Below are 18,814 nucleotides of genomic sequence, written 5' to 3' on the forward strand. Positions count from 1 at the left end.
AGAAAGTCCAGAGATAAACCCACGCACATATGGTCACCTTATCCTTGATAAAGGAGGCAAGAATATACAGTGGAGAAAAGACAGCCTCTTCAATAAGTGGTGCTGGGAAAACTGGGCAGCTGCATGTAAAAGTATGAAATCAGAACACTCCCTAATACCATACACAAAAATAAACTCAAAATGGATTAAATAACTAAATGTAAGGCCAGGCACTCTAAAACTCTTAGAGGAAAACACAGGCAGAACACTCTATGACATAAATCACAGTAAGATATTTTTTGACCCACCTCCTAGAGTAATGGAAATAAAACCCAAAATAAACAAATGGGACCTAGTGAAACTTAAAAGCTTTTGGACAGCAAAGGAAACTTTAAACAAGACGAAAAGACTACCCTCAGAATGGGAGAAAATATTGTGCAAACGAACCAACGGACAAAGGATTAATCTTCAAAATATATAAACAGCTCATGCAGCTCAATATTAAAAAAACAAAGAACCCAATACAAAAGTGGGGAGAAGACCTAATTAGACATTTCTTCAAGAAGACATACATGGCCAAGAGGCACATTGAAAGCTGTTCAACATCACTAATTATTAGAGAAATGTAAATCAAAACTACAATGAGGTATCACCTCACACTGGTTAGAATAGGCATCATCAGAAAATATACAAACAACGGATGTTGGAGAGGGTGGAGAGAAAAGGGTATCCTCTTCCACTGTTGGTAGGAATGTAAGTTGATCCAGCCACTATGGAGAACAGTATGGAGGTTCCTTAAAAAACTAAAAATAGAATTACCATTTGACCCAGCAATCCCACTACTGGGCATATACCCAGAGAAAACCATAATTCAAAAAGACACATGCACCCCAATGTTCATTGCAGTACTATGTACAATAGCCAGGTCATGGAAGCAACCTAAATGCCCATTGACAGACAAATGGATAAAGAAGATGTCATACATACATACAATGGAATATTACTCAGCCATAAAAAGGAACGAAATTGGGTCATTTGTAGAGACGTGGATGCATCTAGAGACTGTTATACAGAGTGAAGTAAGTCAGAAAGAGAAAAACGAATATTTTATATTAACGTATATATGTGGAATCTAGATAAAGGCAGAAATAGAGACACAGACATAAAGAACAAACGTATGGACACCAAGGGGGGAACGCTCGGGGACTGGGGGTGGTGGTGTGATGAATTGGGAGACTGGAATTGACATATATACACTAATATGTATAAAATAGATAACTAATAAGAACCTGCTGTATAAAAAATAAATAAAATAAAGTTCAAATTAAAAAAAGAACCTAAGTCATCTCAACCAGTGTAGAAAATATTAAAAGAATAACATATATGTTCCTGAACCATCTGATGAGAGTAATAAATACAATTATTTAAATTTATCATTTTATTTTTAATTGTTTCAAACTATTATCTCTAGTTATTTCTTGAACTATTACTTCAACAAAGTTGTTATTGACTGAAATGTACTTCTAATGTATATCTTTTATATACGTATTATTATCTTCATAACATATGGCTACATTTTTGCCATCATGTATAAAGATAGGTTATCTTTGTATAAGTTTACAAGATATAGTTAGAAAAGTCACCCTTTTCCTACTGAAAAACCAAATAGGTGGTATGTGAGAATTCCACAAATTGTAGAAAGAGCTTTCCCATACATAGTCAAACCGCCATTTCAAGAGAAGTACAGAAGATGCTACCTCCTGTGGGCAAGCAGATAGTATAGATCTTGGGAGGAGGGTGGCAGCATCTCTAATTATATATTTCTCTACAAGCCTGGGACAGGAGAGCACTGATTGCAAAAACATTGCAACATTGATATTACACATGCAGTAGCATGTTTAACTCATTGATTTTTAATGTTCTCCCTTGTTTTTTTCACCCCCCGGGTCCTTCTGAGATTCTTATGAAAGCTATGGCTCTCCCTCCCAGAAAAATTGACGTACTTTCTATATATGTTATTTCACATAAGTTCAGGGGATTCACAGACACCTTAAAAAATGTGACCACTGCCTGGATTGAAAACTTCTCTTTTACCACCTGGATAGAATTTTAGCCTTAAGTCAACAAAATTTGTAACATTCAACTACCTAAAGCTACTAACATTAAATTAAACATCTTTTAAGAATATATCCATGACAGCCATACTCAATGATACCATATTTTGAACTATAAACCGTTTTTCCACTACCCATTGTCTATTTTTTAAATTAGGGAACAAAACAGTGGGAGAAATGATATGGGATGAGTATCAGGAGGCCAATCCTGATATGTCAGTAGCCCTACTTGAGAAACTGTACTTTGTGTGAAACTAAGTGCTCTCCAGATCTTCCCTATAAGATGTTTACTGTCCATTTTCAAGTCCCTGTCACTGTAGTCTGATATTTCTTGTGGCCACATTAGGAAAAAAGGGTTTTGAATGTAAGAATTTTACAAATACACCAATATTCATGTTTCTGAAAATACTCATATTTCTGCTATTGGCAGAATAAAGCAAAGGAAGTGTGGTAATAGAGTTAGTAGAAATGGCTATTCAAGAGCTCTCATACCATTTCTATATAAACTTCTTCCCATCAAGTAGGAATCATGAATATTATGTTTAACCATTATATTCTTATTACTAAGGAGAGTGCTTGGCATATAGAAGATGCTCAGTAAATATGAGTAAACATGGAGAATGTTAAGACTGGTAAAGGAGAAAAACATACTTGTCATACTGGTAGGACCCTAGAGAAACACTAAAAGTGAACACAAGAAAGATGACTAAAAATAACCTAAATGTCTACATTTGGATGCATTAGCTGGAGTTCTCCAGGATGCAGATCCTTAGGCAAAAGTTTATATGACACTATTTTATTAGGGAGTGCAGAGGTGTGGAAAAAAAAAAAAGAGTCAGAGAGGGAAAAAGGGAGAGCAAACATAAGGAGATGAAGTTATGAGTAGAAATTTAATTGGTATCAAGTACAGTCTTCAGAAAGGGTCTATGAACTATTACAGTCCACATGCATGTAGTATGAGCTATAGCCTGTTGGGGGAAAAAGAGAGAAGAATTTATCTGCTGGTGCCCACCTCCTATTGGTTCAACATTTGCCCTAGGGAGCATTAACACCTCCTCACATCCAGGTTACACACACACTAGAACCAGGTGGATCTCACTGCATCTCATGCTTCAGTGGTAATAAACAAGCCCTAAGAGGCAATTACCATTAATCTGCCTGCTAGAGCAGTTGCTGGGCAGAGCCCAGCTGAATTGTTCTCTGAGGTGGTAGCTAGGCCAGAACAAGGGACCAAAGGCCCAGACAAGTGAGGCTAAGAGGATTTCTGGAGGCACAAATAAACATACTTTAGTACATTCATATAATGGAATACTACTCAGCAATAAAAATATAAATTAATCATATACAATTTTTATTATATTGAGGTATGTTCCCTCTATGCCCACTTTCTGGAGAGTTTTTTTTTTTTTAAACAACTTTATTGCAGTATTATTGCTTTAGAATGGTTTCTGCTTTATAACAAAGTGAATCAGTTATACATATACATATGTTCCCATATCTCTTCCCTCTTGAGTCTCCCTCCCTCCCACCCTCCCTATCCCACCCCGCTAGGTGGTCACAAAGCACCAAGCTGATCTCCCTGTACTATGCGGCTGCTTCCCACTATTTTACGTTTGGTAGTGTATATATGTCCATGCCACTCTCTCACTTTACCCTTCCGCCTCCCCATATCCTCAAGTCCATTCTGTAGTAGGTCTGTGTCTTTATTCCTGTCTTGCCCCTAGGTTCTTCATGACCTTTTTTTTATCCTTAGGTTCCATATATATGTGTTAGCATAAGGTATTTGTTCTTCTCTTTCTGAGTTACTTCAGTCTGTATGACAGACTCCAGGTCCGTCCACCTCACTACAAATAACTCAGTTTCATTTCTTTTTATGGCTGAGTAATATTCCGTTGTATATATGTGCCACATCTTCCGTATCCATTCATCTGCTGATGGACATTTGGGTTGCTTCCATGTCCTGGCTATTGTAAATAGAGCTGCAATGAACATTTTGGTACATGACTCTTTTTGAATTATGGTTTTCTCAGGGTATATGCCCAGCAGTGGGATTGCTGGGTCATATGGTAGTTCTGTTTCTAGTTTTTTAAGGAACCTCCATACTGTTCTGTATCAATTTACATTCTCACCAACAGTGCAAGAGGGTTCCCTTTTCTCCACACCCTCTCCAGCATTTATTGTTTTTAGATTTTTTGATGATGGCCATTCTGACCGGTGTGAGATGATATCTCATTGTAGTTTTGATTTGCATTTCTCTAATTATTAATGATGTTGAGCATTCTTTCATGTGTTTGTTGGCAATCTGTATAACTTCTTTGGAGAAATGTCTATTTAGGTCTTCTGCCCATTTTTGGGTTAGGCTGTTTGTTTTTTTTGATACTGAGCTGCATGAGCTGCTTTTAAATTTTTGAGATTATTCCTTTGTCAGTTGCTTCATTGGCAAATATTTTCTCCCATTCTGAGGGCTGTCTTTTGGTGTTGTTTATGGTTTCCTTTATTGTGCAAAAGGTTTTAAGTTTCAATAGGTCCCATTTGTTTATTTTTGTTTTTATTTCTATTTCTCTAGGAGGTGGGTCAAAAAGGATCTTGCTGTGACTTATGTCATAGAGTGTTCTGCCTATGTTTTCCTCTAAGAGTTTGATAGTGTCTGGCCTTACATTTAGGTCATTAATCCATTTTGAGTTTATTTTTGTGTATGGTGTTAGGGAGTGTTCTCATTTCATACTTTTACATGTACCTGTCCAGTTTTCCCAGCACCACTTATTGAAGAGGCTGTCTTTTCTCCACTGTATATTCTTGCCTCCTTTATCAAAGATAAGGTGACCATGTGTGCGTGGGTTTATCTCTGGGCTTTCTATCCTGTTCCATTAGTCTATATTTCTGTTTTTGTGCAGGTACCATACTGTCTTGATTACTGTAGCTTTGTAGTATAGTCTGAGGTCAGGGAGCCTGATTCCTCCAGCTCCGTTTTTCTTTCTCAAGATTGCTTTGGCTATTCGGGGTCTTTTGTGTTTCCATACAAATTCTGAAATTTTTTGTTCTAGTTCTGTGAAAAATACCAGTGGTAGTTTGATAGGGATTGCATTGAATCTGTAGATTGCTTTGGGTAGTAGAGTCATTTTCACAATGTTGATTCTTCCAATCCAAAAATATGGTATACCTCTCCATCTATTTGTATCATCTTTAATTTCTTTCATCAGTGTTTTATAACTTTCTGCATACAGGTTTTTTGTCTCCTTAGGTAGGTTTATTCCTAGATATTTTATTCTTTTTGTTGCAATGGTAAATGGGAGTGTTTTCTTAATTTCACTTTCAGATTTTTCATGATTAGTATATAGGAATGCCAGAGATTTCTGTCCATTAATTTTGTATCCTGCTACTTTACCAAATTCATTGATTAGCTCTAGTAGTTTTCTGGTAGCATCTTTAGGATTCTCTATGTATAGTATCATGTGATCTGCAAACAGTGACAGCTTTACTTCTTCTTTTCCAATTTGGATTCCTTTTATTTCTTTTTCTTCTCTGATTGCTGTTGCTAAATGGTTTTTCAATTTTGTTTATCCCAAAGAAACAGCTTTTAGTTTTATTGATGTTTGCTACTGTTTCCTTCATTTCTTTTTCATTTATTTCTGATCTGATCTTTATGATTTATTTCCTCCTGCTCACTTTTGGGTTTTTTTCTTCTTATTTCTGTAACTGCTTTAGGTGTAATGTTAGGTTTTTTATTTGAGATGTTATTTGTTTCTTGAGGTAGGATTGTATTGCTATAAATTTCCCTCTTAGTACTGCTTTTGCTCCATCACATAGGTTTTGGGTTGTCGTGTTTTCACTGTCCTTTGTTTCTAGGTAGTTTTCAATTTCCTCTTTGATTCTTCAGCGATCTCTTGGTTATTAAGTAGTGTACTGTTTAGTCTCCATGTGTTTGTATGTTTTACAGATTTTTTACCTATAATTGATATCTAGTCTCATAGTGCTGTGGTCCAAAAAGATACTTGATACCATTTCAATTTTCCTAAATTTATCAAGGCTTGATTTGTGACCCGGGATATGATCTATACTGGAGAATGTTCCAAGAGCACTTAAGAAGAAAGTGTATTCTGTTGTTTTTGGATGGAATGTCCTATAAATATCAATTAAGTCCATCTTGTTTAATGTATCATTTAAAGCTTGTGTTTATTTATTTTCATTTTGGATGATGTGTCTATTGGTCAAAGTGGGGTGTCTAAATCCCCTACTATGATTGTGTTAGTATCGATTTCCCCTTTTATGGCTGTTAGCATTTGCCTTATGTACTGAGGTGCTCCTATGTTGGGTGCATAAATATTGACAATTGTTATATCTTCTTCTTGGATTGATCCCTTGATCATTAGGTAGTGTCCTTCTTTGTTTCTTGTAATAGTCTTTATGTTAATGTCTAGTTTTTCTGATATGAGACTTGCCAGTCCAGCTTTCTTTTGATTTCCTTTTACATGGAATATCTTTTTCCACCCCTCACTTTCAGTCTGTATTTGTCCCTAGGTCTGAAGTGGGTCTATCGTAGACAGCATATATATGGGTCTTGTTTTTGTATCCATTCAGCCATTCTATGTCTTTTGGTTGGATCGTTTATTCCATTTACATTTAAGGTAATTATCGATATGTATGTTCCTATTACCATTTTGTTACTTGTTTTGGGTTTCTTATTGTAGATCTTTTCCTTCTCTTGTGTTTCCTGCCTAGAGAATTTCCTTTAGCATTTGCTGTAAAGCTCATTTGCTAGTGCTGAACTGTCTTAGCTTTTGCTTCTCTGTAAAGGTTTTAATTCCTCCATCGAATCTGAATGAGATCCTTGCTGGGTACAGTAATCTTGGTGTAGGTTTTTCACTTTCATCACTTTCAATATGTCCTGCTACTCCCTTCTGGCTTGCAGTTTCTTCTGAAAGATCAGCTGTTAACCTTATGGGGATTCCCTTGTATGTTATTTGTTGTTTTTCCCTTGCTGTTTTTAATAGTTTTTCTTTGTATTTAATTTTTGATAGTTGATTAATATGTGTCTACGCATGTTTTTCCTTGGATTTATCCTGCATGGGACCCTCTGCATTTTCTGGACTTGATTAACTATTTCCTTTCCCATATTAAGGAAGTTTTCAACTTTAATATCTTCAAATATTTTCTCAGTCCCTTTCTTTTTCTCCTCTTCTTCTGGGACCCCTGTAATTCGAATGTTGGTGCACTCAGTGTTGTCCCAGAGGTCTCTGAGACCGTCCTTAATTCTTTTTTTTTTTTTTTTTTTTTTTTGCGGTACGCGGGCCTCTCACTGTTGTGCACTCTCCCGTTGCGGAGCACAGGTTCTGGACGTGCAGGCTCAGCAGCCATGGCTCACGGGCCCAGCCACTCTGTGGCATGTGGGATCTTCCCGGACCAGGGCACGAACCCATGTCCCCTGCATCGGCAGGCAGACTCTCAACCACTGTGCCACCAGGGAAGCCCCCGAACTTAATTCTTTTCATTCTTTTTTCTTTATTCTGCTCTGTAGTATTTATTTCCACTATTTTATCTTCCAGGTCACTTATCCATTCTTCTGCCTCAGTTATTCCACTGTTGATTCCTTCTACAGAGTTTTCTATTTCATTTAATGTGTTGCTCATTATTGTTTGTTTGCACTTTAGTTTTTCTATGTCCTTGTTAAACGTTTCTTGTGTTTTCTCCGTTCTATTTCCAAGATTTTGGACCATCTTTACTATCATTATTCTGAATTCTTTTTCAGGTAGACTGCCTATTTCCTCTTCATTTGTTTGGTCTGGTGGGTTTTTACCTTGCTCCTTCACCTGCTGTGTTTCTCTGTCTTCTCATTTTGCTTAACTTACTGTGTTTGGAGTCTCCTTTTCACAGGCTGCAGGTTCATATTTCCCGTTGTTTTTGGTGTCTGCCCCTAGTGGCTAAGGTTCATTCAGTGGGTTGTGTAGGCGCTCTGGTGGAGAGGACTAGTGCCTGTGTTCTCGTGGATGAGGCAGGAGCTTGTCTTTCTGTTGGGTAGGACTGCATCCAGTGGTGCATTTTGGGGTGTCTGTGACCTTATTATGATTTTAGGCAGCCTCTCTGCTAATGGGTGGGGTTGTGTTCCTGTCTTGCTAGTTGTTTGGAATAGAGTGTCCAGCACTGTAGCTTGCTGGTTGTTGAGTGGAGCTTGGTTTTAGTATTGAGATGGAGATCTCTGGGAGAGCTTTTGCTGTTTGCTATTACATGGAGCTGGCAAGTCTCTGGTGGGCCAATGTCCTGAACTCAGCTCTCCCACCTCAGAGGAACAGGTCTGACACCCGGCCGGAGCACCAAGACCCTGCCAGCCACAGGGATCAGAAGAAAAGGGAGAAAAAAAGAAAGAAAGAAAAATAGCAATAAAATAAAAGTTATTAAAATAAAAATTATTAAAAATAAAAAACCTAAAAAGTAAATTAAAAAAAAGTAGCAACCAAACCAAAAAACAAATCCAGCAATGATAACAAGCACTAAAAACTATACTGAAAACAAAAATAAACAACAAAAAATCGGACAGACAGAACCCTAGGACAAATGCTAAAAGCAAAGGTATACAGACAAAATCATACAAAGACTCATACACATACACACTCAGAAAAAGAGAAAAAGGAAAACAATATATATGTCATGGCTCCCAAGGTCCACTACCCCTATTTTCGGATGACTCATTGTCTATTCAGGTATTCCACAGATGCAGTGTACATCAAGTTGATTATGGAGATTAAACCCGCTGCTCCTGAGGCTGCTGGGAGAGATTTCCTTTTCTCTTCTTTGTTCACACAGCTCCTGGGGTTGGTTCTGCTCTGGATTTGGCCCCACCTCTGTGTGTAGGTTACCAGAGGTATGGGGTTAAAGGAGCAGCTGATTTGGGGGCTCTGGCTCAGTGAGGCTGGGGGGATGGAGGGGTATGGAATGCGGGGAGAGCCTGCAGTGGCAGAGGCAGGTGTGTCATTGCAACAGCCTTAGGTGCACCGTGTGTTCTTCCCGGGAAGTTGTCCCTGGATCACGGGACCCTGGGAGTGGTGAGCTGCACAGGCTCCCAGGAGTGGGGGTATGGATAGTGACCTGTGCTCGCACACAGGCTTCTTGGTGGCGGCAGCAGCAGCAGACTTAGCGTTTTATGCCTGTCTCTGGTGTCCACGCTAATAGCCGCAGCTCGCGTCTGTCTCTGGAACTCGTTTAGGTGGTGCTCTGAATCCCCTTTCCTCACGCACCCTGCAACAATGGTCTCTTGCCTCTTAGGCAGGTCGACTTTTTCCCGGACTCCCTCCCGGCTAGCTGTGGTGCACTAGCCCCTTTCAAGAAGTGTTCACATAGCCAACCTCAGTCCTCTCCCTGGGATTTGACCTCCGAAACCAGAGCCTCTGTACCATTTTAAATGTTTGAAACAAATATCGTGGATATTATTCATAAAAACAATGCTTAAACTTTATTTTGTTTCCTGGGGGCTGGCTGTGAGGTGGGGTATAATCCTTTACTCAGCTGGAGATGCAAGTGGGACAGGATTTCAATTGTTGAACATCCCCAAAGGAGGGTGGCTAGTGATCCAAATCACAGCCCCCAGGGTAATAATGCCTTTAATCTGGGCTGGTATCAATATTCAAAGGGCAAGGTATGAAAAACAGGGTAGCAAAGCTTCCATGGCACTAATGAAAGTTATGACATTTCAGGAATTCTGTGCTTTTTGTTTTTTTTTAATTTTATTTATTTATCTTTGGCTGCATTGGGTCTTCATTGCTGCGCGCGGGCTTTCTGTAGTTGCGGCGAGCCAGGGCTACTTTTCGTTGCAGTGCGTGGGCTTCTCATTGCAGTGGCTTCTCTTGTTGTAGAGTGCAGGCTCTACACGCATGGGCTTCAGTAGTTGTGGCACGAGGGCTCAGTAGTTGTGGCTCGTGGGCTCTAGAGCACAGGCTCAGTAGTTGTGGCATACAGGCTTAGTTGCTCCACAGCATGTGAGATCTTCCCAGACCAGGGCTTGAACCCATGTCCCCTGCATTGGCAGGCAGATTCTTAACCACTGCGCCACCAGGGAAGCCCTGGAATTCTGTGTTTGATGTAAGCCTCTAGACATGGTAGGGGAATGGTGAAAGGGTCTGACACCCAGAGTAAAGAGACAAAAGATGGCTATAAAGTTATTAAGGCATGAATTATGTAAATCAGAGCTCCAGTCCAAGCTGAAACAGTAGTGGAAATCAGGAAGTCTAAAGGTGGCCAGCTCAACAGAAGGCACAGGCTATACTTGGTAGCAAGACAGGTTTTGACCCATCCTGTGGTACCTCATAAGGTAACAAGCTTAGGAAGGATTGGTTCAGATGCAATGTGAGGCTGAGCTGGGCAAAGCTGGGACAAGCAATGATCTATATTACCTATGTTTACATCAAGTAGGAGTGCAAAGCAAAAGTCTGACTACATATGTCTTTGATTGTGATTTGGTTTTTCTTAACATTTTAACATTTCTAAAATTGGTATCTAATTTCAAATCAGATATATGTCTTTCATTTGAAAATCTTCCCACCTCTCCACAAAGTCTTCATTGATTAAATTGATGGTCAAATTTGTTTCTCAAAAATAATCACTAAGGGGCTTCCCTGGTGGCACAGTCTGGGAGGATCCCACATGCCGCGGAGCGGCTGGGCCCGTGAGCCATGGCCGCTGAGCCTGCGCTCCACAACTGGAGAGCCCACAACAGTGAGAGGCCCGCATACCGCAAAAAAAAAAAAAAAATCACTAAGATTATATATGTTTCTCTTCCTAGTGTTTTTTCCTATGTATTAGCACTCCTTTTAAATTTAAAAATAAAAAACAAAATTAATACATCAAACTAAAAATCTTCTGTACTGCAAGGAAAATCATCAACAAAATGAAAAGGCAACCCACTGAATGGTAGACAATATTTGCAAATCATACATCTGATAAGGGGATTATATCAAAAATATATAAAGAATTCACAAAACCCAATAGCAAAACACCCCAAACAATCCAATTAAGAAATAGACAGAGGATCTGAATAGATATTTTTCCAAAGAAGACATGCAGATGGACAACAGGTACATGAAAAGATGCTCAACATCATTAATCATCAGGGAAATGCAAATCAAAACCACAATGAGATATTACCTCATACCTGTCAGAATGGCTATTATCCAAAAGACAACAAATAACAAGTGTTAGTGAGGATGTGGATTAAAGGGAACCCTGTGCACTGTTGGTGGGAATATAAATTGGTGCAGTAATTATGGAAAATAGTATGGAGGTTCCTCAAAAAATTAAAAATAACTCTCCCTCCTGCCACCTCCCCTGGCCCTCTTGTGCTGTGCGGTTTCTCTGATGCAAGACTGTCCCGGCCCAGATATGGCTCATGGACAGCAGAAGATTCAGTCTCAGCAGAAAAATGCCAAAAAGCTGGACAAAAGAAGAAACAAGGACATGACCAAAAGCCTGCTGCCAAAGCTGCCTTAATATATATCTGCACTGTCTGTAAGACACAAATGCCAGACCCTAAGACCTTCAAGCAGCACTTTGAGAGCAAGCATCCTAAGACTCCACTTCCTCCAGAATTAGCTGATGTTCAGGCATAGTTGTTTACAGGGGAAGTTGTGACACCTTTGACTCTTCTCCTGTCTCAGACCTTAGGTAACAAACCTGCAGCTGCTTTTCTAACAAACTGTTGATCAGCAAAAATAAAGGGGCTACAGAAACACTCATTTTTATGCTGTTCCCTTTTGGTCTTCATGCAAAGACAATTCTGTGCAAATGTACCGTTGACTCTGATTTGGAAATCTGAAAATCAGTTCATCCTTGTTATAAAAATTTTTTTATAATTGTAATTATATTGATGTTCATATTGTATAAAATAACTCATTTAATAAAGTAGTACTTTGATTTTACAACATCACAGGATAAATGGTTCTAGAAATTCTATTCTAACTTTCTACATTATTTGCCTTATAAAAATCTAATGAATTCATCAGCTAGAATTGCAAGCACAATTCTTATCTCCCTTTCTAATGCAGGGGCATGTTCATAGTTAAACTAGAGCAGACTCATTCATTAAATCTGTGCACACGATTTTATGGGAAGCTGCTGATCTAGGTGAAGAATGACTTATCTGCTGCCTTAGTATATTGCAATCATGTGTCATTTTCCCCTCTGATTGTTTCTTGTGATTGAGGTTGGAATATTTAAACTTGCTATGTGACCTGGCTATACCTGCCAGCCATGTATGGCCTGTAGATTAACTGATAAATTCCTTAAAGTGGTTGGATTGTCAGTGAGCCCGTGTGAAAAATTAGGTTCTGAAGTATATGCCACAATGAAGTAATCAGCCTATTGTTCAACACAAAATATGATGGAACATACGTGAACTGGTAAAGATCTTTTATAAATTATACTTGATTCTTTGAAAATTGTTCAAGTTCTTTCATTTAAAATTGAAACTCATAATTTTCAAAGGAGTTTTTAGAAGTTAATTACAATTTGGCCAATTTATGAACGGATTCTGCATTAACAGAAGGATTGGAATGGCTTGTGACTGGGTTAAATCCCAGTGAGTAGTTGATTTTTACTTTGTGCTGGTTCCTAAAATCAAAGGCTGTGTACAGCATGACTTCCGTCTGAACTAGAAAAGTATTAAAATAGGCCAATATCCACATTTTTTAGGCTCTAAGGATGGGAAGTGGGTTTGTTCCAATGAATGAGGTAAATCCTGCCCAGTTAAAAAAGACTAATTTAGGTTTCTTCTAATTTGCTTTTGCCAACTATTAATACAAGTGAAACTGCTGTAACTCAGTTTAAATTTAAAGTTGATAGAATAGGAAGAACACTCAAATATTTACTGGTAATTGCTTAGAGCTGCAAATCTGATCCTGTGGATTACAAAATGCATTTCCTCTTTCTGCTGTAACTCATCACTGCATTTGTTTTGTAGCTATACATATTCTGCCCCCCTTGTTTGTCTTCACTGTAAGTTTAAAATAAGATATTTCCAAGGAAAAGCTTCAGTGTTGATAATTTCTTAGTAACTCCTATTCTTATACTCTTACTTTAAAATAGTCATTTTTTCATGTATTTGATTTCTTCAGTTTCAGATTTATTATTTGTTAATTCCCAATATGTTTGTTACTAGAACATTAGAGTTGGCCTAATTGCTTATAGTGGTTATTAACAGAGGTTCTGGTTAAATTACAATTTAAAAGATTTTAAAAGTGCTTTGAGCATATGTATGTTTATATTAGTAATAAATCATTTAAAAACCTTTCACAAGTTTTGGTTTAATTTTTTTTCATTTGTTTTCTAATTCAGAATAAAAGCTTTATGTTCTTGTTAAAAAAAAATTAAAAATAGAACTGCAATATGACCCAGAGAGTCCACTTCTGGGTATTTGAAGAAAACGAAAACACTACTTCAAAAAGATATGCGCACCCCTATGTTCATTGCAGCATTATTTTCAACAGCCAAGGTATGGAAAAAACCTAAGTGTTCAATGATGGATGAATGGATAAAGAAATTGTGGTATTTATACACACACACACACACACACACACACACACACACACACACACATAGACACATACTGGCATACTATTCAGACATAAAAAAGAATGAAATCTTGCCCTTTGTGACAACATGAATGAACCTTGAGAGCATTATGCTACGTGAAATAAGTCAGACAAAGAAAGACAATAATTATATATGAAATTTAAACAACAACAACAACAAGAAACCAAGCTCATAGATACAAAGAACAGATTGGTAGTTGTCAGAGGTGGGAGATGGGTGGGTGGGAGAAATGGGTCAAGGGGGTCAAAAGGTATATAAACTTCTAGTTATAAAATAATTAAGTCATGAGGATATAATGTACAGCATGATGACTATAGTTAATAATACTGTATTGTATGTTGGAAAGTTGCTAAGAAGTTAGATCTTAAAAGTCTTTATCATAAGAAAAAAAGCCTTTTTTTAAAACTGTGTATGGTACCAGATGGTAACCAGACTTGTGGTGATCATTTCACAGCACATATAGAGAATCATTATGTTATACACTGGAAACTAGTATAATGTTACATGTAAATTACACATCAATTAAAAAATCCCCTCAAAACCCAAAAAACAAAATGAAGATTATTCTCTCTCTTGATATGTTCTTCCTTAAAGATACACATGTACAAATCTCTCCTATTAGAAACAACAGAAAAACCTCTCCTTGGATGCTGTGTTTCCATCTAGCTACAATCACCTCTCTCATTCCCTTCAGAGTCAAGTTCCTGGAAAGAAAAGAATATAATTTCTGCTTATTATTTCCCACTACCTACTTAAAATAAAACTGCTCTAGCCAAAAGTCATCTATCTATGACCCAACTGCTAAATCCAGCAGCATATTTTTAGTACTCATTGTACTCGACAATTCTGTAGCATTTAATGCTGTTGGCCAATTTCTCCTCTTAAAACTGTCCTTTTTAAGAAAATTAACCATCTCCACTCTGTCCACTTCCTACCTTCCAGATGCAACCATCCCTGTCAACAGTGGTGAATCCTTTCATACTTTCTCTTGGCTCATGCAAAATATAAAAGCACATGTGCACATAAATACTCTGCTGTCACTTTTCTCAACATACCATAGATGCCTCTCCAAGTTAGTAGATATTGATCTTTTAGTCTTTTTTTCTAACCTACATACACACATATTTTACATAAATAGGATGATCTATCTGCTTTTTATATTTCAATTTTTTTTCTCTCTCTTTTTTTCCCCCCCACTGGCCTGCCCCCTCCCTGCTCTCTGTAGACTTGCTCCTCCTCCCACTTTCCCCTGTCTCATTTCTTGTAGTGTTCCATCTTGTACCTTATCATTTCCTCTGTGAGGCCTGATCATTGTCCTTTTATTACTCTACCGTCTGTAAACATTCCACCTCTTCCTTTATGACTCTACTCTTTTTATACCTTCCATAATACCTATATTGACTATCTACATATGTCCCCCTTTATTACATTTCTAAGACACTTGTGGGCATGGATTATGTTTTATTTATGTTTCCTAATTCCAGAACTTAGAGGGAAGAATAGAAATAGGAATCAGGGAGATAAGCATAGAGGAAATTTAAGACAAGGAGACAATTTGGGGAAATCATGGAGTTTGTGGATGAGGTACCTGTCAATCTGACAGGATGAGAGCTTTTCCAATAAGGAGTAGGAAATATTCCTTGAGAGTTAAGGTGGGTCATTTGCTACTGGTCAGGAATGGGCAAAGTATAGCCTATGTGACAAATACGACCTGCTATCTGTATTTTTTTGTAATTAAAATTTCAGTGGAACGTAACCATGCTCATTGGTCTATGTATTGTGTATGGCTATTTTTGTGCCACCATAGCAGAACTAAGTAGTTGTGACACCATAGCAGAACTAAGTAGTTGTGACAGAGACTGTACGGTCAGCAAAGCCTACTACAGTACAGGTCACTGCATGTCAGCCTGAGATGTCTCATTATGTTCCTGAATGGAATATAGCATTGCTAATTTCCACCACAATAAACAAATATTTATTGAGTGAACAAAGCATTATTTCAGGCCTTGGGGATTTTCTTAGTCTGCCTGGGCTGTGATAACAAAATACCATAGACTGGGAAGGTTAAACAATAGTCATTTATTTCTCACAGTTCTGGAGGCTGGGAATCCAAGATCAGGGTGCTAGCATGGTTGGGTTCTGGTGAAAAACCTCTTCTTGACTTGCAAACACCCATCTTCTCATTGTGTGTTCACATGGCCTTTCCTCTGCGGGTGTGGAAAGAGATCTCTCTCTCTTCCTTTTCTTATAAGGCAGCCAATACTATTAGATTAGGATGCCACCCTTATGACTTCATTTAACCTTAATTACCTCCTAAAAACCCTATCTTCAAATACAGTCACAGAAGGGGTTAGAGCTTCAAGGAATGAATTTTGGGGGGATAAAATTCAGTCCATAGCAGGGATATACAAGGCACTAGGGATGTTGTGGTGAACATATGAAGCAATTAAGTCCTCTGAACTAATTCTTTAAAAAAGAAAAAAAAAATGTGAAGAAGAGATAGTTTCAAGAATGTGAGTGCTAAACGGCACAAAGAGGCAAAAATTAAGGCATGGGGTACCAAGGTCCTGAAACAGAGTGGTTGTGTTGAGAATTTAAGGCATTTTGAAAGTAAAATCAGCAGAAGCTAATTCTCATTCGAATGGAGGAGGACACACTGGTTTCATAACGAATAATTTTGATTTTTTTCCTCATAAATCTTAAAATCTCTGAATTCACAATTTCATTTTGATTTGCATTCCCCTATTTCTTTTGAACACTTTAAAAAGAAGTCAAAGATCTTAGTTTCTGACTTCCAGGCAGGTGAGAAGTCCCATTGGGCCATAACACAAAGAACACAGCTCTATATCAAAAGCCATTTTTAAGCCTCCAGCAACAATCCCTACACCCGTCAATCAGTTCCAGATCCACTAAATCCAGTTACTTCTAAGCCACAGCATGTCACACATTACTTTAGAGAGCAAAGTGGTCTTTTATTAGTCTTCTCTCTTCTTTACTGAACCTCTTTTCTTGCCTTATTCCATTCTCCTTAATTTTCTTTTGTTTCTCTATCACAGAAAAACTTTTATATATTAATTAAATTTGTTCCAAATATTGGTTATCCATAACCCTTCTTCTCCATTCAGGCAGAAACAGGTAATGTTCAACTGCCTCAAAGAATGGATGACACAGCAGTATGTAGATAAAAAAGGAATTAAATTATTAAATATTTGGTATTTGAGTTTCAAAAGCCTAGGATTCTGAGTATAAACGATAGATTTAGAAGACCTTTTTCCTACTCCTCCTATCCCTTTATACTCAACACATACTAGATAAAGATTTTATGGGATTGGAGCAAGAGCCTATTGGATCTCCAAAAAGGTACTCTACAACATGTTCACCTTAGCTTAAAACTGGAAGGAGGATGATAGGACAGAAAATACCATCAGGTTTAGGGTCTGGATAGCAGGAAACCTGTAACTTCCAATCTCTAGAATATAGTCTAAGGAGGAAGCGAGGTCTTAGAAGTCTCTTATGCTTAGCATGGTATGGGAGCAGCATAGAATGGCATTTATGTGGCACCAAGTAGACAGTAAAGATCTTTTAGTCAATACAAGAAGGAAAATAAATACCTTTCTTTCTCAGTCTTTCTGAGTATAAGCTCAGTAGGTATCAGTAAGGCCAAATTCCACCCCACCTTCAACATGCTGACACTTGGAAGGTTCTAGAAACTTAGAACATAGACCTAGAGGTAAAAAGAGGAGAAAGGCTTGACCGATTAAGATTTAGTTTCTAGCCTCCAATAGAAAGGGGGCTTAAAATAGAAATTTAAATTCATTCATTTATTCAACAAGTATCCACTGTGTACTTATATGTACAAATAACTTTTAATAAAAAATAAAGCTACAGGGCTTCCCTGGTGGCGCAGTGGTTGAGAGTCCGCCTGCCGATGCAGGGGACGTGGGTTTGTGCCCCGGTCTGGGAAGATCCCATATGCCGTGGAGTGGCTGGGCCCTTGAGCCATGGCCGCTGAGCCTGCGCGTCCGGAGCCTGTGCTCCGCAACAGGAGAGGCCACAACAGTGAGAGGCCCGCGTACCACACACACACAAAAAATAATAAAAAAAAATAAAGCTACATTCCCTGAATATCTGAGTTTGTGGATTATGAGTCATTCCTAGAACATATTATTCACTTTCTTACCTTTTCCTTATATCATTTAATTTCTTCACATACATTTGAAGTACATCCACTTTTCTCTAAATCTTATCTATTGCATTTATCTCATACCTGACACAAAGTCCATGCTATGTCACAGAAAAAGTTCAGATATTAAAGTTATCAGAAAATCACATGATTAAGAAACAGCATATGGAAGTTACTTTAAATATACAGACATATATATTACAGAATTCTCTTCATTCCTGATTCTTAAAAAATGTAAGTTTTTATAAATGTCATTGTTGTGTCATAAGAATCTGTATTTCTAGTTTCAGAATATGACTCCAAATTTGCATAAATACATATTCCAAATTTGACAGTTTTGGACTTCTAACATATGCTAGTGCTAGCTTCCATATCAGTCATCAAAAATATATTTTAAGAAACAACTGGAAAAGTTTCTTACATCACCAAAAAAGATTTTTGGTCAATATGGGGAACAAGGCAAATGCAGTAAGTCTCCCTCCAGTACTAATTAAATAAAAATGTTAGATTAACTGTTCAAAAACCTAACACATATGTTGCAGATATAGCTTGGGAGTCAAGGCTCTAGGCTCTATGTATAGCAGTGAGCTATAAAGGCTGTTTGGTCTGAGGAATATGGTACAGAAGCCAGCTAATCTAGGCAAAGAATTGGCAGAAGGATACCAGCACTCTAAACCTGCACTATTTGTAGGTGTGATATCTAAATTAGCACCTCCCAAGAAGCTTGGAAACCCTAAATAGAGAAAATAAAATTAAAATAAGTCCTGTACTAGTGAAAGCCACAGCAAAGTCAAACACAAAACTGGCTCCAAGGGGTTTCTTCCACAACTCAGGGCCCTTGAAATTCACATAGAAACAACTCCCACTGAAGATAAGCTCACAGTCAAAAGTTACAAAGTATGTCAGAAAACAACCTGTCAATAAAAAAGTATTAGTAGATGTATGAATGGGAAGAATTCACTTT

General features: G+C 37.9%; 1 protein-coding gene and 1 pseudogene across 2 annotated transcripts in view; one reads left to right on the forward strand and one right to left on the reverse strand.

Annotated features, from left to right (window-relative positions):
- Positions 1-18,814, reverse strand: part of RNF180 (ring finger protein 180) — a gene marked incomplete at its 3' end in the record, with an annotated part of 283,378 nt that overhangs the window by 98,515 nt on the left and 166,049 nt on the right. The gene's annotated exons all lie outside the window — the stretch shown is intronic.
- On the forward strand, positions 11,460-11,792 carry LOC309960541 (zinc finger protein 706-like; annotated as a pseudogene). The gene has a single exon. The product of its transcript is annotated as a zinc finger protein 706-like (transcript).

Source organism: Leucopleurus acutus, assembly GCF_964270905.1.
Source record: "Leucopleurus acutus genome assembly, chromosome: 3".
Taxonomy (NCBI): domain Eukaryota; kingdom Metazoa; phylum Chordata; class Mammalia; order Artiodactyla; family Delphinidae; genus Leucopleurus; species Leucopleurus acutus.